Here is a 25446-nt window from a genome sequence, read left to right as displayed (position 1 = left end):
TAGGAAATACCAATAAGTGGGTGATGTGAGAGAATAAAAGAAGGAAGCAAGTGCATTTTGAAGCAAGTTACCATTATGAGTGACTTTTCATTTAATCAATTAGGAGGCTGGGAGCCAACACAGAACACATGTCTCAGTTTTATCCTTCCCAATGGGGAACAGAAAATAGGTCCTTTATCCTCTCAGTTCCATCAGTCATTGGTTGAGGACTGCCTTTGAGGTGGGAGAAGTTTAATTCTCTGGTACTTGCAGACTGGTCTGCATCCAGAGCAGCTTCCAGTGACCAGAAAAAAAGTCTCAGGCCAAGAATTACTGATATTGGTAGTGAGCTCAGAATGCACAGAAATGGTTCATCCCAAGTGGATATGAGCTGGGCACAAACATCATCTACTACTTTAGCGAACTGAATTAAATAAAATATTTAATATAGTATTATGATCAAGAAGGGTTAAATACAGTAATGCAGTGAACATTAGAATATCTATCAATGTGATTTATACCAATAGCACTACATTTGAAAACCCACACAAATATCTCAATGGATGCAAAAGGGCATTCAACAAAATCCAACAGCTACTTATGGTTTTTTTCAAAAGCCTTTAGGAAAAGAGCTTATTTAACTTCCTTTTGGAGCACCCTGCATATAGATGTATATTGCCCCTGCTCTTCTTTGCCAATAGGCCAAGATGCCACATGAATGATTTCATATGACTGTGTCAAAAGATTATCCTTTTTTGTATTGTTCCTTGGTGTTGAGCAGATGCATGGTGAACGGCTGCTCTTCCTTACAAAGACTACCTATGATAAGAATACTGTACTCTTAAACCAAGCAAACAATTAGAAACCTTCATCACTTATGCCACACTCAGAGTATGTGTACTCTTTTCTATGTTCGTGGGTTACATTAACATTTAAATTAGAAAAAGGTATTTTTGAAAAATACCCAGAATCTGGCTGTGTCTCACCAGATCTATCACTCCTATCCTGATATAAGTAACCGTAATTTCTTATTGGGTATATAATCAAAGTGACATGCCAAATCAATAGAAAAAGATTGTATTATTTAGAAATTGGTACTGGGAAAAAATATCAGCAAGTAGAAAAATTTGAGTGGAATTCCTACCTCTTGCAATTTTTTTTTCCTTTTTATAACCACACTGTAGCACACTGGAAGTTCCAGGGGCCAAATCAAAGTTGCAGCTGTGGCCTACACCAAAGCCACAGCAATGCTGGATCACAGCCGCATCTGCAATCTCCACTGCAGCTTACAGCAACATTGCATTCTTAACCCACTAAGCAAGGGCAGGGATCAAACCTGCAGCCTCACAGAGACAACATCAGGTCTTTAACCCTCTGAGCCACAACCGGAACTGCCCTCTTACCATATTTTTAAAAATAGCTTGGTGTGGATTGAATATTTAAACATAAAGATAAATACAAAGAAGCAGGCATAGATTTCAAATATTGAGGTTAGAAACAGAACAAGAATGTTTGCTACCATCTCTCCTATTAAATATTGCACTGGGAGTTGCCGTTGTGGCTCAGCAGCAATGAACCCAACAAGTATCCATGAGTACTCAGGTTTGATCCCTGGCCTCACTCAGTGGGTTAATTTAATGATCAGGCATTACTGGGAGCAACATAGATTGTAGACGTGGCTTGGATCTGATGTTGCTGTGGCTATGGTGTAGGCTGGCAGCTATAGCCCCGATTCAACCCCTAGCTTGGGAAATTCCATATGCTGCAGGTGTGGCCCTAAAAAAGACAAAAAAAGAAAAAAAATTGCACTGGAAGTTAGAGCTAGTGCAATGTAAAAATTAAATAAATAAATAAATAAAGGTGTAAGCTTGGAAAAGTGCAATTGTTATTTGTACATGACATGGTAGCATAGAAAATCCACAGGCACTAAAGATAAACTTTGAGAATTAATAATTTCATTTAGCAAAGCTACTGGATACCAAATCAATAGTTTAAAAATTAGTATTATTTCTATATATAAGCAAAAAAAATTTCAATTTTTTAGTAATAAATTTAACAAAAGATGCACAAAATCTCTATCAAAAACTCTAAAAAATTATTGAGATAAATAAAAGAATATTTAAATAAATGGCAGCCTCCAGCATGTTGTGGATTAGAATACCCCACGTTGTAAATAAATTGATCCTCCCTCAAACTGATCTCAGTATTTAATGCAATTTAAGTTGAAATTCTAAGTATGTTTTGTGTGTGTGTGTGGAAATGAACAAGATGATTCCAAAATTAATAAAGAAGTTCAAAGTGTCAAGAATGGGCAAAAATATTAAATAATTTTAATAGAGGGTACTTGAATAAATTCAAGATATATGAACACATGATTTTTTTTTTTTTTTGGTCTTTTTGCTATTTCTTGGGCCGCTCCCACGGCATATGGAGATTCCCAGGCTAGGGGTCGAATCAGAGCCATAGCCACCAGCCTACACATAGCCACCAGCCTACACCAGGGCCACAGCAACGCGTGATCCGAGCCGCGTCTGCAACCTACACGGCAGCTCACCGCAACGCCGGATCGTCAACCCACTGAGCAAGGGCAGGGACTGAACCCGCAACCTCATGGTTCCTAGTCGGATTCGTTAACCACTGCGCCACAACGGGAACTCCTGAACACACGATTTTTAATAGAGTGTAGTATTGATGTAGAGATAGATAAATAGATCAATGAAATAAAACAGAGTCTAGAAAGAGACCCACACACATGGACTCTTGAAGTGTAACCAACACAGGTGGCATTGCAGAGCAGGGAGAAAGAACAATCTTTTCAATGCTGAGTCAATTATTTATTTGAATGTTTTAAAAAATGAAATGACCTCCACTGCACCTTACACAAAAATCAATGTCAAGTGGATTGAGGATCTATGGAGAAGGTAAAACATTAAAATTTAATAAAGATAGTAAGACTAATATTTTCATATTAGAGATAGAGAAAGATAAATTAAACAGACAGAAAAAAAGCACTAATAACAAGGGAAATGATTGAAAATTTGATTCAAGTCAAAAACTTATATTCATCAAAATATGCCATTAGGAATATGAAAAAAAGCAAGCCATAGAATAGGAAAAGACATCTGCAATTCATGTCATGAAAATTTATAAATAATTCCTACAAATCAATAACAATGATAAACAACGCAGTTAAAAAGTGGACAAGAGACTCGAAGAGACAATTTACAAGGGAAGTTATCCAAATGGTCAATGAAATGAAAAGGAGCTGAATCTCATCAGTAATCAGGAAAACACAAATTAAAACTAATATGAGATGCCACTATACATTTACTAGAATGACTAAAATTAAAAAGATTGGTCATACCTGGTGCTAACAAAAATACGGAGTAATCAGAACTTTCACCTGCTGCTGGTAGAAATATAAATCAATCCAACCACTTTGGAAACCTCTCTGGCATCATTTACTAACACTGAATATATGCATACTCTATGACCCAGTAATTCACTCCAAAGTACTTAACCATCAGAATGCATACATATGTGCACCAAAAGTTATGTTCAAGAACATTCATGCATTATTTTGTAATAGCTCCAAACTAGGATCAACCCATATCCATGAATAAATCAACTGTGATATATTTACATAGTGAAATACTATCCAGAAATTAAAATGAATAGAACATTTCTGTGCTCAAAAATGAATCCCACAAACATAATTCTGAATGAAAGAAGCCTGATACAGAATATATATAGTATGATTCTATGTCCATAAAGTACACAAAGAAGAAAATTGGAAAGAGATTAGAAGTAAAGATAGTTTTAATGATGTTTTAAAAGTTATTTGATATTCCTCCCTTTAAGAGGGGGGATTTAATTCTCCTCCCCTTGAGTGTGGGCTGGACTTAGAGACTAGCTTCCAACAATTAGAATAAAGTGAAAATGACCTATGAGACTAGGTCAGCAAAAGTCACTGTAGCTCCTCCTTCCCCCACCTTCAGCTTCTTCCCTCCACCCCACCCCTATCCCAATTCTGGGAAAGTTAGCTAACAAATTTGAGAAGCCCTAGGGAGAGGCCCATGTGGTGAGGGATTAAGGCATCACAACAGATGGGAAATTAACAGCCAGAGGGGAAATGATTCCAACCAAAAGTCATTGGAGTGAGCCTCCTGGAAGCAGATCCTCTAGTCTTGGGAAAGTCTTCAGATGACTACAGTCTTAGACTACATCTTAACCTCAGTCTAATAAGACTCTGAACTCAAACCACCTAGCTAAGCTACCCCTGGATTCCTGACACTCAGAAACCATGAGATAATAAATGTTTATTGTTTGAAGTCACTAAGTTTGGGATAATTTTTCACAGAGAAATAGATAACTAAGACAGTTGTTAACTTTAGGGAAGAAAGAGGGTGTGGTAAAGAAAAGGGACCAAAAAGGAAATGTTCATAATATTCTGTTTCTAGTCTTAAAAGATGAACATAGGAGTGTTCTCTTTATATAAATCATTAGGCTGTACTCATATGATTTGTACAAATTTTAATACCTATGTTATATTCCAATTATAACCCGATCTAAAATTTTTGATAAGTTCCTCCATTTCATTCACAAGACTTTTGTACAGTGTCATAAAAGACACTAGAGACAAAATTAACAGATGACTATCTGGAATAAGATGTTTATAATGTTTATGACTAACAATAGATTAATATCTAAAATATACAAAGGATTCTGCAATACAAATAGTAAAGGGGTCAAATAATAATATAAATTCACAGTAAAGGAAACACAACTACTTAATAACTATGTAAAGAAATGTTCAACCTCCATTCTTAAGAGTCGACCACATATTTGGACACAAAGCTAACCTCAACAAATTTAGGAGCATAGAAATTATCTCAAGTATCTTCTCTGACCACAATGTCATGAAACTAGAAACCAACCATGGGAAAAGGAAAGAGAAAAAACCTACTACATGGAGACTAAACAACATGCTACTAAAAAACCAATGGGTCAATGAGGAAATCAAGAAGGAAATTAAAAAATACCTTGAAACAACCGATAATGAAGACACAACCTCTCAAAATCTATGGGATGCTGCGAAAGCAGTGCTCAGAGGGAAATTTATAGCAATCCAGGCCTTTCTCAAAAAAGAAGAAAGATCCCAAATTGACAACTTAACCCTCCACCTAAATGAATTAGAAAAAGAACAAAAAAGACATAAAGTCAGCAGAAGGAAGGAAATTATAAAGATCAAAGAAGAAATCAATAAAATAGAGATTCAAAAAACAATAGAGAAAATTAATAAAACCAAGAGCTGGTTCTTTGAAAAGGTAAACAAAACTGGCAAACCCCTGGCCAGACTCACTAAAAAGAGGAGAGAAAGAACCCAAATCACCAAAATTATAAATGAAAAAGGAGAAATCACAACAGATACTGCAGAAATACAAAAAACATAAGAGAATATTATGAACAACTATACGGCAACAAATTTGACAATCTGGAAGAAATGGACAATTTTCTAGAATCTTACAGCCTGCCAAAACTGAATCAAGAAGAAACAGACCAACTGAACAGACTGATCACTAGAAATGAAATTGAAGAAAAGTCATAAAAACACTCCCTACAAATAAAAGTCCAGGACCAGATGGCTTCACAGGCGAATTCTATCAAACATGTAAAGAGGATTGGGTGCCCATCCTCCTTAAACTCGTTCAAAAGGTTGAAGAAGAAGGAATATGCCCAAAGACATTCTATGAGGCCACCATCACCCTCATTCCAAAACCAGACAGAGATACCACCAAAAAAGAAAACTATCGCCCAATATCATTGATGAATATAGATGCAAAAATTCTCAACAAAATCTTAGCCAACCAAATCCAAACCTCACATATCAAAAAAATCATACACAATGACCAGGTTGGGTTCATCCCAGGTTCACAAGGATGGTTCAACATACGCAAATCAATCAGCATCATACACCACATTAACAAAAGAAAAGTCAAAAATCATATGATCATCTCAATAGACGCAGAAAAAGCATTTGACAAAGTCCAACATCCATTCATGATCAAGACCCTCGCCAAAGTGGGTATAGAGGGAACATTCCTGAATATAATCAAAGCCATTTATGACAAACCTACAGCAAATATCATACTCAATGGGGAAAAACTGAAAGCCTTCTCACTCAAATCTGGAACAAGACAGGGATGCCCACTCTCACCACTGCTCTTCAACATAGTTTTGGAAGTCTTAGCCACAGCAGTTAGACAAACAAAAGAAATAAAAGACATCCATATAGGAAGAGAAGAGAAAAAACTGTCACTGTATGCAGATGACATGATACTATACATAGAAAACCCTAAGGACTCAATCCAAAAACTACTTGAACTGATTAATAAACTCAGCAAAGTAGCAGGAGATAAGATTAACATTCAGAAGTCAGTTGCATTTCTGTATACCAGCAATGAAATATTAGAAAAGGAATACAAAAATTGCACCTCACAAAATCAAATGCCTCGGAATACACCTAACCAAGGAGGTAAAGGACTTATATGCCGAGAACTATAAAACTTTAATCAAGGAAATCAAAGAAGATGTAAAGAAATGGAAAGATATTCCATGATCATGGATTGGAAAAATCAATATTGTAAAAATGGCCATACTACCCAAAGCAATCTACAGATTCAATGCAATCCCTATCAAATGACCCATGACAGTTTTCACAGAACTAGAACAAACAATCCAAACATTTATACGGAACCACAAAAGACCCAGAATCACCAAAGCATCCTGAGAGCCAAAACCAAGCAGGAGGCATAACTCTCCCAGACTTCAAAAAATACTACAAAGCCACAGTCATCAAAACAGTGTGGTACTGGTATCAAAACAGACAGACAGACCAATGGAACAGAATAGAGAACCCAGAAATAAACCCTGACACCTATGGTCAACTAATCTTTGACAAAAGAGGCAAGAACATCAAATGGGAAAAAAAAGTCTATTCAGCAAGCATTGCTGGGAAACCTGGACAGCTGCATGCAAAGCAATGAGACTAGAACACACCCTCACACCATGCACAAAAATAAACTCCAAATGGCTGAAAGACTTAAATATACGACAGGACACCATCAAACTCCTAGAAGAGAACATAGGCAAAATATTCTCTGACATCAACATCATGAATATTTTCTCAGGTCAGTCTCCCAAAGCAATAGAAATTAGAGCAAAAATAAACCCATGGGACCTAATCAAACTGAAAAGCTTTTGCACAGCAAAGGAAACCAAAAAGATAACTTACAGAATGGGGGAAAATAGTTTCAGATGATGCAACAGACAAGGGTTTAATCTCCAGAATATATAAGCAACTTATACAACTCAACAGAAAAAAAGCCAATTACCCAAAGGAAAAATGGGAAAAAGACCTGAATAGACATTTCTCCAAAGAAGATATACAGATAGCCAACAAGCACATGAAAAAATGCTCAACATCACTGATTATAAGAGAAATGCAAAACTACCATGAGATACCACCTCACACCAGTCAGAATGGCCATCATTAATAAGTCCACAAATAACAAATGCTGGAGGGGGTATGGAGAAAAGGGAACCCTCCTGCACTGCTGGTGGGAATGTAAACTGGTACAGCCACTATGGAGAACAGTTTGGAGATACCTTAGAAATCCATACATAGAACTTCCATATGACCTTGCATGCCAGAGTCGAGCTCCAGCAGCCAGGGTGCCCCTCTGGGGATGGACAGTGTCAGCGAAGCACACGGAGACAGCCTCTTTGTCCCTTCTTTCAGGGCGCTGGACTGCTCAAATTTTATTAGCATAAGTAGCAGCTTATATAGACAACTTAATTGTAACTTACATCACAGTGCTTAGGTCATATTTTCAAAGGTTAGATTTTAGACTACATGGTACATTGTGTTCTAAGAATTTTAATTAAAACTAATGGATACAATGCATCATGTAAAATTATAATGGGTACAAAACATTATGTGGAAAAAACATTATATGAAAATAAGGCAATTCAGTATAAAACGTCTTGTGGTTACTCTTAGCAAGTGCCACCCGTTATTGTTTTAAGCTAATCTTTAACAACTAGAAAGGTCACAAGCACAAGAATTTAACATTTGCAAAAACTCATTTTTTTAGATTAAAGCTTGGGGTACTAACTTCAAAGTGTTATTTATGGTCAGGGGACAGGATGAGAAAATATTTTTTATATCAAAGCAACTTAATTTTATAAAACTTAAAATCCCCCTACAAAATTTATTAAAAGCAAGATTATTATTTTTTTCTACCAAGAATAATGTATGTCTAACCTATTCTAACCTATTGTACACTCCACAATTACCTAACTCTAAAACCTATTTTTACTTGTAACAAACCAATGAACACTTTGTTTTTGCTTACATTAGATCTGAATAGGAGGAATTTCACCAAGGTGAAACTCATTATTTTATTACTGTTCCAATTTCTGTTGTTCCAATTTTATTGAATCACAAAACAATATAGAAAAATAACAAAGAATAACAAACAAATAACAGAAAAGGCTGAATAACAAGTAAATAACAGGAAAGAGTGAATTTTCCAAGAAGTAATTTTTATTCTTGCACTATTGTGCAAAGCCTTCATTTTGTTATTGTTGCCGTTGTTGTCAGGTTAGCAGGTGAGCCTCATTATTTTTAGAACTTGCCCTCGGAACTGTGCCGCCAGGTAAGCCCCCTTTCCCTATTTTTAAACCTGCCCTCGGAACTATGCCGGCGGGTAGGCTTTTTTTCCTCAGTTAGGAACCCTGCCTTCAGAACTGTGCCATCAGGCTAGTTCCCTTCCTTGGCCTCCTGTACCTTCTCGGCTCCCCACACCCACAATCCCACTCTTGGGCATCTCTCCAGACAAAACTCTACTTAAAAGAGACACATGCACCTGCATGTTCACTGCAGCACTATTCACAATAGCCAGGGCATGGAAACAACCCAAATGTCCATCAACAGATGATTGGATTAGGAAGAAGTGGTATATGTACTCAATGGAATACTACTCAGTCATGAAAAAGAATGTCATAATGCCATTTGCAGCAACATGGATGGAACTAGAGAATCTCATACTGAGTGAAATGAGCCAGAAAGACAAAGACAAATACCATATGATATCACTTATAACTGGAATCTAATATCCAGCACAAATGAACATGTCTACAGAAAAGAAAATCATGGACTTGGAGAAGAGACTTGTGGCTGCCTGATGGGAGAGGGAGGGAGTGGGAGGGATTGGGAGCTTGGGCTTATCAGACACAACTTAGAATAGATTTACAAGGAGATCCTGCTGAGTAGCATCGAGAACTATGTCTAGATACTCATATTGCAACAGAACAAAGGATGGGGGGAAAAAATGTATACATGTAAGAGTAACTTGAGCCCCATGCTGCATGGTGGGGAAAAAAATGTAGTAAAAATGTAAAACTTTGTTGGTAACAAAAATTTATATTCATATAATAAAAATACAGTTTAAAAAAATTTTTAAAGTCATAATATACATATATATATATATGAGTTAAAAAAAAATGTTCAACCTCACCAGTAATCAGAGAAATTCAAACAAAACAATAGAAAGATGCCACTTTATACACATCAGGTTGTCAAAAAATAGGAAAATCTGATAATATTAAGCTCTGATTAGGATGTGTTAAAAGAGAAACCCTCTTACACTGCCAGTAGAAAGGCAAAGCAGAGCAGCCATTTTTAAAGAAATCAAGACTACAGAGCATGTTTGTACTTGACAACTCTGTAATTCCACTCCTGGATGTATACTCAAAGGAACTCTCAAAAAAGTGCACAAGGAAGCACGTAAATTAATATTAGTTGGAATGTAGTTTGAAACAGTAAAGAGTAAGAGTCAACCATAAGAGGATTTCATAAGTAAAATGCAGTAGATGCATAAGAAGGAAATCTATGCAGGTATTTGATAGAATGAACTAGGTCTGCATATTGCAATGAAAAGTAAGCTCAAAATATAATTGTATGCTTTCAAGTAAGAAAACAAATGAAATTTCTGACAAAATGACATTTCTGTACATATAAAACACACACATGACAATACTATGCATTTTCATTTATATTCATATGTGTAAACAGACATACGAATAGTAAAATAGAAAGATACTCATAAATTAAGCAAAAGTGGGAGACCTTGAGTGAAGGAGGAAAGAGAGGTTAGGGTTAGAGAAAGAGAGAAGAAAATATTGAAATAAAATATAGGCAAAGGAAGAGTTTTCTGGGAGTTCCCATTGTGGTGTAGTGGAAACGAATCCGACTAGTATCCATGAGGATTCGGATTCCATCCCTGCCCTCGCTCAGTGGGTCAGGGATCCAGCACTGCTGTGAGCTGCAGTGTAGGTTGCAGATGCAGCTCGGATCCTGCTTTGCTGTGGCTGTGCTGTAGGCCATCAGCTATATCTCTGATTTGACCCCTAGCATGGGAAGTTCCATATGCTCCAGATGCAGCCCTTAAAAAAGAAAAAAAAAAGGAGTTCCCGTCATGGCGCAGTGGTTAATGAATCCGACTAGGAACCATGAGGTTGCGGGTTGGGTCCCTGCCCTTGCTCAGTGGGTTAACGATCTGGCGTGGCCGTGAGCTGTGGTGTAGGTTGCAGATGCGGCTCGGATCCTGCGTTGCTGTGGCTCTGGCGTAGGCTGGTTGCTGCATCTCTGATTCGACTCCTAACCTGGGAACCTCCATATGCCGCGGGAGCGGCCCAAGAAATAGCCAAAAAAAAAAAAAAAAAAAAAGTTTTCTCTGAACCAGTGATGAATAATGAAGCATGAACTTAAGGAGATAGTGAGGCATGAACTAGGAACAGGTATATAATGAATTCATTTCTGTGCTCCATAGTACAAGAGAAGAAACAGAAATCTAAGAAAAGAGCTACCTAGAGAAGAAATTTAGCTTCAAAGCCATAAAAGGCTCATTCCTGACTGTCCTAGCTTCTGCCATATACCTACTAGTCAGCTCCTTTCCCAGAAAGAATAAAAGAAATAAAGGTGTTTCAGACCTAGTTGCAATAAGACTGTATTGGATTCTATCAAAAGATACTCTCTTCGGCTTTTCTGCCCACATACCTTTAAGAAAAAAGAAACCTTACTGGGAATAGTAATATTTAAGTTTAATACTATTTATGGGATAACTACTGTTAGGCAGGAATTGTGCTGGCACTTTGCATATGCTATGCCTATAAAGCCTCACTACAATTCTGCAAGTTAAGTTTCTTATTCCATTTTACAAATTTTCAAAGCAATGCTTAAAGAATTAATTTCCCAGAGTTCCCATCGTGGCACAGCGGAAATGAATCCAACTAGGAACCATGAGGTTGCAGGTTTGATCCCTGGCCTCACTCAGTGGGTTGGGGATCCGGTGTTGCCATGAGCTGTGGTGTAGGTCACAGATGAGGCTCGGATCTGGTGTTGCTGTGGCTCTGGCCTGGGCCAGCGGCCACAGCTCTGATTGGACCCCTAGCCTGGGAACCTCCATATGCCATGGGTATGGCCCTGTAAAAGACAAAAAAAAAAAAAAAGAATTAATTTCCCTAAAATCATAAAGCTGGAAAATAAATAAACTGAGCTTCCAGGTCTGTGCTGCCTCCACAGTGGTTTTAAGGAAAGAAACAGATACAAGCCCTTGGAGACAGAAAAATCTAGCCATCATATTACTCAGGAAAGGAAAGCAGTCCCACGTTTAGATTTTTTCTTAAAAAATGTCCACAGAGTTGATGCATTTATAAAGACACTCTGGGCCACAGTTCTGACAACAGCTGCTGGGAAACTGGGATCAGGAATAGCTGCTGTACTGTGTGTTTCCAGACACCCACCCTCAGCTGCTTACACACATCTATGACATTTGCTGCATTAGGACATGGGGGCAGAGAGCACCTCCACTCACTGTACTTCCCCCACACTAGTGTGGTGAGCCTTGCTTGAACCCACTGAATCATAAAAGGAATTAGAACAAAGGAATTACAACCACTATGGAAAACAGTACAGAGGTACCTCAGAAAACTAAATATAGAACTACCATATGATCCAGCAATCCCACTCCTGGGCATATATCTCGACAAAACTTTCATTCAAAAAGATACATGCACCCTTATGTTCATTGCAGCACTATTCACAATAGCCAAGACATGGAAACAACCTAAATGTCCATTGACAGATGAATGGATTAAGCAGATATGGAATATAAACACAATGGAATAATACTCAGCCATAAAAAAAGAAAAAGATAATGCCATTTGCAGCAACATGGATGGAACTAGAGACTCTCATACTAAGTGAAGTAAGTCAGAAAGAGAAAGACAAATACCACATGATATCGCTTATAGCTGGAATCTAATACATGGCACAAATGAACCTATCTACAGAAAAGAAACAAACTCAGGGACATAGAGAACAGCCTTACGGTTGTCAAGGGGGAGGAGGAGGGAGTGGGATGGACTGGGAGTTTGGGGTTGGTAGATGCAAACTATTGCATTTGGAAAGGATAAGCAATGAGATCCTGCTGTATAGCACAGGGAACTATATCTAGTCACTTTTGATGGAACATGACGGAGGATAATGTGAGGAAAACAATGTGTATATGTATGTATTACTGGGTCACTTTGCTGTACAGCAGAAATGACAGAACATTGTAAATCAACTATAATTTAAAAATTTTTTAAAAAGAATTAGACTATGAGGGACTTCCTCTCTGTCTCTCAGTGATGAGTGCTCACAAACACTTCCTCCTCTGAGTCAAAAGGAGCCTGCCCAGCCTCCCTCTAGATAAATATCATCATTCTCTAATTTTAGAAACAAGCATTGTTTATTTGATCTGCTTTACCTACGCAGAAATGTCTATTTCAGAACCAAGGACAGCAACTATTGATTTCCTAGGTGCTAGGGTGAGGGACCCTGCCATTCTAAGAACCACACCAAGTTTAAGGAAAATATATTCTACAAGTGATAGAATATCACTTATAAATATTGCCTGGAATCACTGTTCATTTCTGCCTAACTGATTAACCTCTACTTTATGTCCAGGTCAGCTCATGAAATGAAAGCCATAAACACTAATAATTGTTTTTAGGCAATTCCTGATTCTTTTCTAAAGTTTTTCAATAGCACCCACCATAATGAACTGTAATTCTCAGTGTACTTCTCTACCTCCTCCATTAGATAGTAAGCTCCTGGAAGGCAGATATTGTATCTTCTGTTTATTCCAAATAAATGGCAAGGCATGGGTACATAGAGACTCCATAAGTGGTTGCTTAAATAAAGAAGATCTAGAACTTAATGTTGAATCTAAGTAAAAACCTAGAGGATGCACAAAGTTTTAAAACTAAAATCAAGGACTAAATTCCACTATTACTTCCTTGATCCCCCTTCCCTACCTCATTCACTGAGGCCACCATATTAAACCAAAAGAAGAATTATAAAACAATTCCTTATAGTCACTCAAAAAATATAGTCTAGGAGTTGAGTATGGCTGAAAAGATAATGACTCATTCTCAATCAGCCAAGTGCTAAAGGGCGATGATTTCACCCAAGGTAATGTTAAATCCCAAAATCAAAAGAGAAATTATAGGGGGAGAAAAAGAAGAGGCATACAAGAGTACCCAGCAGAAAATGCCAGGAGACTGTTCAAAGCAAAGAAACCATAGGCAGATATTGGAGTCAGAGTACAGAGTACAGTTTCACAGTTGGTAAGATGGAAGGAAGAGCAAGCATAAGTGAATGTCATTATCTTTGAACACGGGGGCATAAAGGAAAGTACAAGTCATATTTTATTTGTGAATGCCATGTATCTAGACAGTTTAAAGGAAACACAATGTAAATATGTCTTAATGTAATTTTTCCAGAAAAAAAATGGACAAATAACCACTGGCATAAATACAGACAATTTCCAATCAAAGCACTTGCCATCACTGAGTAGCTCCTGACACACTTGAACAGCAGTTCAAATTTAATATGATTTAAGATATTTTAAGAACTGTTCACTTAGTTTTGTAACAGTACAGAAGTATTCCCCTTTAAGACGATGCACTTTTCTATGAAAAATTGGTACTGAAGTATTAAATGAATCATGAACTCTGATGCAGATTGTCTCAGAGTGAAGCAATATGGAGAAGAAATTTTACTCATTTCACAGTCTCTCATGAATGCCCTGATTTTTCAAGTATTCATCTGTATGATAAATAAAAAATACAATGATTTAATTTATTAGAAAATATGATGATTTAATTTATTAGAATTAGACTTCATTAAACATCTCCATTGGAAGAGAAAAAACTTTTGCAAAAGCATATGGAAATTTTGACAGATCATCCATTTGCATGGCCATGACTTGCCATAGTGATATCAACTTTACTAACAAATTATTATACACTGATGATTGGAGATGATCCTCTGAGTAATATGTTCTACTACTAGTAATAAACATTTTAAATAAGAGTCGCTTAAAAGATTTATGAGTTACTTTTTCTCTCACATAAAAGAAGGCTCTAGGTAGGAATCCCAGGACTGAACTGGCAATTCTACAGTCATAAAGGACCCAGCGTCCTTCTATCTTTCCATTCCACCATCCTGACACCTGGTCTCCATTCTCAAGATCACCTCCTAATATAAAACAGAAGCCTGGGCTCTAAAGATTACATCCTGATTCAATCTAGGAAGAAAGATAAAACAGAGAAAGACAAGAAAATCACATTATCACCTGTCAGTTCACCTTTTAAGGAGATTTTCCAAAGTCTTTAGTGGCAGAGTAGACTAACTATAGACTTTAGCTGGTAATTTTCCAACCAGAACAAAAAGGAAGTATCGTTACTAAGGAAAGATAAAATGGATATCAAGTATGTTGTTTGGATAAGGAAAATGAGCTCCAAGAAGCTGGCTGGTTTGCCTCATCTCATACAAGCTGGTAAGGACAGATTCTAGGGATAGTTTCTGGGCACCCATTCTTCTCTTTCTTCTTTTTCTTAACAGGACTCTGATTTTCTTCAGGTATCCATTCCTCCCACACAAGGTACCCTTGTATTGACAGAAGGTGTCTACACACTTAGCCTGAGAGGTGGGCTTGATTCATTTAAGGCCATCCCATCTTCCTTGCTATAACTGGCTACACACTAGTCACATGATGTCATCTGGGTCAATTAGATGCAAAAAGAAGTTTTCTCGTGGCTTCTTTATTTCTTGATATCCTGAAGGAGGTCTCCAGAAGCAATATCTCTTCTCCCTTTGTATTTTCTCTTTAGAAGATGTAATATTTAATTCTAGAACAACCCCTTAATACCAGCATGAAACTACAAAGCAGGGAAGAAAGAAGAACCAAGAAAAGAGAAGGAAAACAAAGAGCAAGTGGATTAAGTTAATACAGGTTATATTTACCTCTGGGTTGTGGGTAAATATCCTTATTCTTTACAATGATTTGATTTTAGTGGTTCTTGTTGTTACTGTGTTTGTCAGACACACCTGGTTTGGCATTGGACCCTACTTATTTGCCTAAACTATCCTAAAAGACTTTTTTTTTCTATAATGAGGGCCATACTAATAACATCTTAGGGCCTGACAGTACTTTGAACATAACATGCAGTTCATATGATTAATAATAAATGCTTTCTTGAATTTATTCTATATTTAGCTATTCACCACAGTAACTACAATTAAAGTTTCCCTTTTTCTGCTTTCACAGAAAGTGTGTTTGCATTCACCACTAAAGCCTGGTATCATGATAAGGGTTACAGCATGCCTTCTTCAAACTTTGCTGCTTGACACAGATCATACATCTCTTGACTTTCCACTGCTTAAGTCTGAATACATTTCTCATTGTGTCTGATCTCTGGCTCCTGTACCATGTCAGCTGTCTCCTTAAATTGTTACTTGCTGGTGCATATTTAAGGCAGCAATCTAATCAGCTGAAATTGATGCTGCTACATTGGCTCCTGGAGGAGTTTCCATCACAAAACTATTGCAGCTTGAGTGAACATGCCATGACCAAAGTCCACCAACAGATTAATGCCTATCAATGCTGGCTTTTTAGAATTGTCCACAAGCCATCTTTACTGATAGCTGTCTACACATCCAACATAGGTTGATCCCAGTGCTTATCACAATTGGACATTTTAAAGATTTTTTTGTTGTTGTCCTAAGTATTTTTTATGATTAGTCATTAAATAGACAGACCATTAGAGATGGTAAGCAGATGTGTCAACAAATACAAAAATACTGATTAGAAAATTATTAATGAATTTCAGTCAGTTGATGGAAATGTGTTGTAACAGCATATACATAAATAAATGTGTCTATAATTGAAGTTATTTGTTTACTTCAAGATTGAAGAATGCAATTTTTATTAATGAGGCAAGATAGCAAATTTGCTCAAAACAGACAAATTCACATTTCAGTTATCAATATAGCTTGCTATATAGTCCAAAATGCCTATCCAAAATAAGGTACTTCAATCTCAGAAATACTAATGAATTACGTACATTTGGAGTTTGCTCCCTGAAGTTTGTGCTTACTGAATAGTTTTAAATGGTGATTGTTTTTATAAAGGTAAAATGTCTTAAAATTAAAAACAGTAACATTTGGGCAGTAACAGTTAATAAATTTGCCACAAGCTGTTCCTAGTTTTCTAACTGTAGCCTAACTCAGTTCTGTATTAAAAGCACACACTACCTACTACACATCAGAACAGAAACATAAAATGTTAAAATCTAAAGGCATCTCAGCAATCATCTAGTACAACTCCTTTATTTTACGGATAAAGAAGTGGAAGCCAGGGAGGTTAAGTGATTTCCTCAAAGTTATGAAAATACTTAGGATTTAGAACCTACACCTCCTAACTCTTTATCCTGTGATCTATTAGCCCACAGTATTTGGTGATTATTACTGTTTATAATGTTTACAGTCTTCTTTAAACATGAACTTTTATTCCTTTGCACATCACTACAGTTTTTATTAGAGTACAAAGTCTACTTGGAATTTCCAATTGGATTGAGATTTCTATATTATTTCCAAGTCCAGAAACAAAGTTCTCAAGCTCAGCCTATTAAAAACATCTAGTGGAGTTCCTGTCGTGGCACAGCAGAAACAAATCCAACTAGGAACCATGAGGATGTGGGTTCAATCCCTGGCTCTGCTCAGTGGGTTAAGGATCCAGCGGCATTGCCATGAGCTGTGGTGTAGGTCACAGACCCGGCTCAGATCCTGCATTGCTGTGGCTGTGGTGTAGACCAGCGGCTGTAACTCCTATTCAATCCCTAGCCTGGGAACCTCCATATGCCTTGGTTATAGCCCTTAAAAAAAAAAAGTCTAGTGATAGGACAGAATTTGTACCATGAATACAGATTTCAAAGAATTCAAATGGAACAAAATGCATTTAATACCAAATCTATTTTGAATGTTAGCCTATACCTGATGATTCAGAAGTACTAGCAATGTCTTGGGTCACAATTATAAATATTAACCAACATCAAAGTATTAATTCATAGATACACTGGCCAGCAGATATTTCCAGGGTATAAAGGTCAAAACTGATTTTCCAAATTTTTAACAACCATTAAGATTTCTTGAATTTTAAAGAAGGATAGCTATTTTCTAAAAGAACCCTATAAACTTTTCAAAGTGTGAGAATTAGGTCTATAAGTCGACCTAGTTGATAACTAAATGAATGGCTACCTGTTTGTATTTTATATTCAAATCACTCTGGTAATAGAAGTTGACTTGCAAACAAAGAGCCAAGCATGCTAAGAGACTTTAAGAAGTTCAGGAATCACCGTCTGGTTTTAAATATCCTAGCACCATCTCTAAAACATTTTTCCAGGGTTAAGAATATAAAGAATTCTCTTAAAGATATTTATGGACATCTGAGGGTTAAAGAAGAAGGCCTCAGGCATTAGGTCCTCCTATTTTTATCCACTTATCCATTTACTGATTACTTCAGGCAACAAGAGGCATTATCATTTAGTAAGCAGCTACTATGTGCCAGGCACCATTTGGCACTATATGTCACCAACTTACACCAATCTTTATAACCATCCCCAAATACTATCAAGTCAGGATTATTATCTCCTTTGTCCTGTGAGAAAGCTGAGGATCAACGAGGTTACTGATTGGCTTAGGTTATGTGATAATTTGGTGTTTGTTCCGAAGCCATATTTTTTATCTCTGGATATTCCAAGGAGAATACTAGTATAATACTTTATGCTACAGAGCATACTTTCTCCCCACATGACACTGTCCTAGGATACTGAAAATGTTTCTAAAAATAACTCTTTTGATCATAAAGGCATCCATCTGGTCTTTCTCCAGCTATTCCAAAGTCATTGTTTCCCGTGCTTAGCACCGTATATCTAAAAGCTACTGCTGCTGCTTTTTTCTGCAAATGGATGTTTGGGATAGAACACTTTCCAAAGCAAATCTTCTGTTCTGAGTGATTTCTCTGAAATCTCTATTCCTCATTAAATAATGCCAGCCATAAAAAAATAGTAATAATTTACATTTGAATTGTAAACTAGAAAATGCTACTAAATTCATGATCTTTCTTTGATCACAACAACCTTGTGAGATAATAGGTTAAATATTATTCTCACTTGTCCAATGAGAGAGGTTGAATTTTAGATACGAGATATGATACTTTCCCAAGGTCACAGAGATCAGATATGGCATCACTTCATTCCAATCCAGTGCTCTTTCTGTTATCCCCAAGCCCCTCCTAGGGATGGCCTATGTCTGCCTGAAATCCTTTGTAGAATGAGGATAAATAGATAACATTTCAAAGGACAGAGAAGTAGAGAGGGAATGAGAGGGAATACAATAATATATTCCTACACTAATAGGTTTTGTTAAGGTTGCCTCCCTCAAATCCACTTCTCATTCCTTGATAACAACCCAGTTCACTCAGCCCCCATAAGATGGACGGGAAAATAATTTCAAGTCTGGCTTCAGGGGTAGAATATTAATTGGCATAATTCAAACTTCTGGCTAGGGCTTTTGATCAGAAAGGGGCATAAGATCTAACTGAGGCCAGTGAGACTAGAGCGGGTGATTGCTGGGGGCTCATAGCAAAGAAAGACATGCTCTCTTCTTCTTAATGGCATATGATGCAGTCTGGATCCACTGTGGCCATTCTGACACACAAAAAAGCTCTTTCTGATGACTGTGTTAAGCCACTGAATCAACCAAATCTTGAATACTACCCTACATATAATATGATCGATCGAGATCGATCTATCTATCTATCTATCTATCTTTGTCCTAAATAGGATCTAAGGTAGACATAGGGTTATAAGAGCCATAAATTCCCTTTATTTTCAAGTCAGTTTGAGTTGGACTTTCCTTGCAACCAAACACATTGTCACAGATAAATGCATGCATACATTTATATATTCTTGGGTAGAAATGAATTACCCAGTGTTCAGTGGCAGCTTCAACTAAGCCATCCCAACACCACTGCTTTTGAACATAAATAGCTTGGAATCTGGACCTTTGCCTTCTGTTACTTTTCAGACTGACAGCGGGAGCAATTTGCCAGTCTTCTTCCTTCAAGCAGAACTCCTCTGTTAATTTCTTATAGCTCTAAAATAAAAGATATTTTCACCAAGGCAAAGTTAATTAGCACACTTAACATCTTCATTAAGAGTATTTGAGCCTGGCAAGGTGACAGGTAAAGCGAAAGGGAGCTGGAAATCAGGTATGATATTTTGACAATTAATGACAAGAAGACTGATGTCTGGTAGCTGAGGTCATTGAATAATTAACTATAGTAGACAGCATCTCAGAGCTAATGAAATGGCATATGGGGAAAAACTTGATAACATGTACAGTACTGAAAAAATGCACAGTGGTACTTTTAAGAACAAATTTAATCACTATTGTCATTGTCAATATGGCAGTTCCAAGGGGTATAAAAAAAATCAGGCAATGCGCTTTTCATCTTTATTTAAAATAAGCTTAATGTGGTCAGATAAGAATCTCTATGCACAAGACCATGAATATTATGAGACATTTTTAAGGATCTGATCACTTGAGGCTGCATTTCCCCAAATATGTTCTACAAAATAAAATTCTCAAGAAAAGAGGACAATTCCCATTGTGGCTCAGCAGGTTAAAAACCCAACTAGTATCCATTAGGATGCAGGTTGGATCCCGAGTAGTGGGTTAAGGATCTGGCGTTGCTGCAAGCTGCAGTGTAGGTTGCAGATGCTGCTTGAATCCCACGTTATTGTGGCTGTGGCACAGGCCGGCAGCTGTAGCTCTGATTTGACCCCTAGCCTGGGAACTTCCATGTGCCACAGGTGTGGCCCTAAACACACACACACACACACACATACACACACAAAAGGATTATTTCATAAATAAATGTTGGGAAATGCTCCATTGTTTTCACCTGCCTAGAATCTATTTCTTTCTCCTAATAAGAGTGTCTTATCTTCACACCCATTCCATGTGGCTTATGTGGTGCTAACTCCACCTCCCAGAACTATAGTGAGCACAAGAAATAGACTAACCAATTATCACATTCCATTTCCCTGAACTTAGTGATTAATTAGTGAATGAGCAAATGACATCAGTCAATCCAATGAGAGTTAGCCCTGGGACTTGTGCTGGAACTATTAGAAAAAAAGATACTCTCCTTCTATTGGGATGTTAACCTGGTAAAAGAAAAAGTGGGTCTGGGGCCACTGGCAGCCATTTGCCACCCTTGAGGAGAACCTGAGGATGAAGGATGAAGCCAACTCAGAAACAAACAGAACTGAGAAATGATGACAGACCCCTCATGATATTCTCTCAGCACCAGGACCCAGCTGTGCCTGAAGTCCCCAACTTTTCAGTTACATGAGCCTTACATTTAGAAGGACTTTCATAGGGAAGACTGAAAAGTCCAGGTCACAGCCACATACATTCTCCCTATTGGCCAGTCAATGTCAGATCACAGACTGCTAGACATCGATTTCCCTTCATCTCTATCTCATATTCATTCATACATACCATCCTAGGGTCTACAGCCAAAAAATGTTCTCACTTCTACTCAACAACTCAGTTTTAAGCAATTCTGTTTCTCCTCTTTTCCTTTATCACAAAGGCCCAACTTGGTCACCATGCACATAGTCAGCTCTTGGGAAATATCTATTTGAGGTTCGTTAAATGAACTTTCCACAGGGTAGCTATTCTGAAGTTCTCCTTGAAATTCACACATCAGATTCTACCACTAATATGATCATTCAGAATTTATTTTGACTATTCAATAAATGACTGATATCCTTGACTTTATCGAACCCCATCTAGTCAGCACCCAATAAATGAGCCATTAGATTTTTTAATTTTAAAAAGTCTTCTGTTCTGCTTGACCAGGCTGATATCACTTCCCCATTGTTTTTGTTTGTTTTATTTTCATCTTACTCATTTTTCTCAAATAAACAGCTCCCCCAACAACTGTCCTAAACCCACCCCAAGGCTCATCAGGGGAGGCCTCAGGGCATAGCAATAGGGCATAGCAATCATTTCCACACCTCACATTACTGAAGGTTAACCTTCACACTCCATAAACACAATATGCAAAACTTGGGATTTCTTTATCTTGTAATTCACTTACCCAACATGAGAGAAAGACCCAATACTCTAAAGATTCAGTTTTATTCCTTTGACTAGACACACACCTCTCTCAAAGCCAGAGGTCGCATCACCTTCCTGAACAGGGCAAGCATTCTATTGTTGCTCTCCTTCACATTGACCCTTTTTCTCTTGTGCTATGAGGATTCCTAACCAACCAAAAGCATTAAAATGTGTGTGACAGCCCAAGTTTTATGCAGAGTACATTTAGTAAAGAATCAGGGATGTTAAAGCCACTTACAGAATTCAAAGGAGATGGGCACTTGCTTGTTAAACCAGCCATTGTCAGCATCTGTTCTGGACAAAACACTTAAAGTCTTGAAGCTATTGTGAGATGGGATTAAGTTTGCCTCATTTCCCATTACAGCTTAAAGTACTTGTTCTAATGATACATTAATTGGTACAAATGTTTCCTAGACTAAACATAGTGAAAAGAGCAGCAGCTGATTCAGCCAGAGTAGGGGGCTTGAGGTTCAGGGAGTGGGAGGGAAGGCACTGCACTGCCATCATCATCTGCATCACCCTGGCTCCACATCAGAAGGTGGAGATCCCAGAAAACAGAAAGGAAAGCTCAAGACTGGAAACAGAGCTCATGAATGAAGCAAACCTATGCAATTACTTATCAGGACAGGGCAAGGATAAAGGGAGTCTTATAAGAAAAATACTTATTTCTCATAACAGCATTTTTATACATCACTAGTGCCTTCTGTTTGAAGACCATTTCCATAGATGTTCAAGCCTCTACTGAACAAAGTATATAAACATAGATAAAAACAAGAAGATATTCAAATTCAGTGTATCTCCTGTGCAATAACACAGGACTTGGCTAGATAATTAAAAGTGGGGCCTGCAGGGTCAGAACCTAGAAAGCATTGAGCTGGTGTCTGGTTCAGGACTTGATCCAAGAGACCGAGTCATGTTTCAAGCTCTGAAGTTCATAGGTAGTTACTCCAAACCACATGGAGAAGGTGTCTCAGGCCAAGATGAACCTAGAAGGTGTCTCAGGCCAAGATGAACCTAGGGGGATCACCAATTTGAAGACAAGAGACCTGCAGGGACTGGGATGACAGAATCCTCCAAGCAGGACATAGTGATCTTGCCTTGAATCATCTTAAAGGCACTCTTGGTACCCGACATAGGCAATGAGACAAAAATCTTAATGCAAAGGATAATTAAACACTATAACATTTTGTGGAAGGAGGGAGATGGGGCAGTTGACCTCTCCTTCCCTGGGGAGTCTGAAAAGAGACATCTGTGGTTGAGGATTTAGACCTTCCCCAGCTAAGATGGGGAAGAGACAGAGACTGGGGTTTCATTCTCTTTTCTAAATTGTCCTATCACCCTCATCTAATGCACTGGAATGCTTTATAGAGTCTTTGGTTTTCTTAAGAGCTTTAAGAAATGAGTAAATGGAATGAAATATTCTCATTTTCTAAAAGTCACTGAATTAAACAGAAGAAAGCTTATACACAGCAGGTGAATACATATCTTTAAAAGGCTGACAATAAAATAATCACTGTTTTACATGATAGATGCTTACTCAGAGGGTAACGATTTGCCTGCCTATCTCATGAAGAGAATCTTCTGTGGACATAATTGACCCACTACCAGTATAATCCATCCTCCACTTGGTGGCAACAGCATGGGCTGCTGAGACTGGAGTAAGCTAACAATGCCATTAGTGCGAATGGCATTCCTCTCCCTCCAATTCTCTCTGGTGCAATAAGACATTTTTGTTCTGTATTCAAAGCTGCTGCTGTAGCTGCTGCCTTAGCAAGCACTGCTTCTGTTAGCAGCATGACCTTTCCTATATGCAAAGGTGGCTAAAAGACCACCTCTGGACCCATAGTCATCCTTATACTGCCTATTGTTGTAGCAGGTCATTGGTTGGTGGCAATGGCAACAAAAGGAAGTCTGCCACTGTCTGGGGCTCAGGAACCCTGCCAGTGGGCCCAGAGGACTTTTCATTCAGCATAAGCTGTTTCCCTTCCCGGTGCTGCACTGGGTATGTCTGCTCACCAGGGCCATTCCCCAGGTGTCCCCAGGAGAACGCCATGACTCCTGGTACACTGACTCGAGTCTATAGAAGAGCTCTTAGAGGATATATGCTCCTAATCCCTCAGGTATATAGAGAACATGAGGCTCAGAACAGGAAACTGTCATTGCTGAACTTACTTGGGTAGGTAGAAGCATCTTCTTATTACTAATAATACTAAGACTGGCCACTGACATTGAGCAACTACCTGTGCTGGGCACTTTGTGTATGTTATTTCCAGGCTTCATTACAACTCTTCAGTTAGGCATTAAGGCACTACCCTTTTACAGGTTGTAATACTGAGACTCTGAGAACTTGAACGATTTGCAAAATACCATGTCTCTAATAAGCCTGAGTTTGGATACAAACCTAGGTCTGTCTTACTCCAGAGTCCCTGCTCCTTCCCATCTTGACCTCAAATGTACACGGGATAATTCTAGCCCCCATCACTCTAAGGCTCCATAGCTAGACTCCCCAACACCCACACTGACCTTAACAATTACATTCTCCCCTCAGTGGCTTCAGAAGTTCATCTCCCAAGAAAACTGTACAAGCAAATAGTGGCCACTACGGATCAGGACATTTCAGCTTTTTGTCTGCACATGACTACTACAGCCAAGCCAAGCTCAGGAATTCCAATGTCAGTATGAACAAGCAGTATAGTCTTTAGGACCAGTCCTGCCTTGCTTTGTGAGAGTGACTTTCTTAGATATCCTGGGAGAGATTCTAGGCTTACAGTCTGGCATCGATCTTGGTTTATCCTCTGTGTTGACCTTGACAAGTTATATAAGCCCTCTGAGCCTCCATCTCCTTGAGTATAAAACAGGCTGATAACAACCTGACAGGAATGTTATGAGGACAAAATCATGTAAACATCCTAACACAGAGCCTAACATTTAGTAGCCTCTCAAGAAATGTTTGCTTCCTCTCCTGTCCCTTCCTCTCCTGTCCCAGTCACCATGGCCACTTTCCCTGACTTGGCCTGTCTTTTTTGATGCCCCTGCTATCAGGAAAGATTCCTAGCATCCTGCATTCCCTCTACGATTATACTGCCCTTTGCTTTTTCATGATACAGAGGACTTGGGGGTGCAGCTAATAGTGGTCCCCTTTGCCCTAGGACTATTAGATATGGGAGATCCTGAGAAGACAGAAAAGATTGAGATAACAGAATCAAGGGTTATTATTAATCAACTGATAGAAAAACTACATTTGGTAGATTTTTAATATTCACTGGATCTGATTCTACTCTTATTCCAGTCATCTTCTCCAATCCTTGCTTATAATTGCAGTTGAGTGGGGCCAGGTTCTGGTCAATAGATTGTGGGCAACAGTGATATGTATTACGTCTAAGCCAGAGAATTTAGTTGCTGGTGTAAGGTCCTCCAGTTTTGGTCCTGCCAGCCAAGGTCAACTCTGAAGAATCATGTTTAGATGGGGCATCATAAAATGATGTAAAGTGACTTACATGGAGCAAAACCCATAGTGATCCACAGTGAAGACCAAATGTGAACAATTAGTTTTGTTATTTTAAGCTGCTAAGAGTTTGAACTTGTCTGTTAACCACAGAGCAGTCTATAGAATACAGCAGTCCAAACTTCGGTGTTCATGTCATAGCCCCTTGAAAAAAGAGTTTTGGGGACTCTATTAGCAAACCATATAGATTATTTGAAAAAGAACAGTGGACTAAAAGACAGGAAGCCTGTGAAATGAGTTTTAGACCTGGCTCATCTACCAGCTAACTACAGGACCTTAGGTTATTTGCAACCTCTAAGTCCTCACTTTTCTCATC

The sequence above is a fragment of the Sus scrofa genome, chromosome 13 (assembly GCF_000003025.6).
Source record: "Sus scrofa isolate TJ Tabasco breed Duroc chromosome 13, Sscrofa11.1, whole genome shotgun sequence".
Lineage (NCBI taxonomy): Eukaryota > Metazoa > Chordata > Mammalia > Artiodactyla > Suidae > Sus > Sus scrofa.
Note: the sequence above shows the minus strand (reverse complement) of the source record.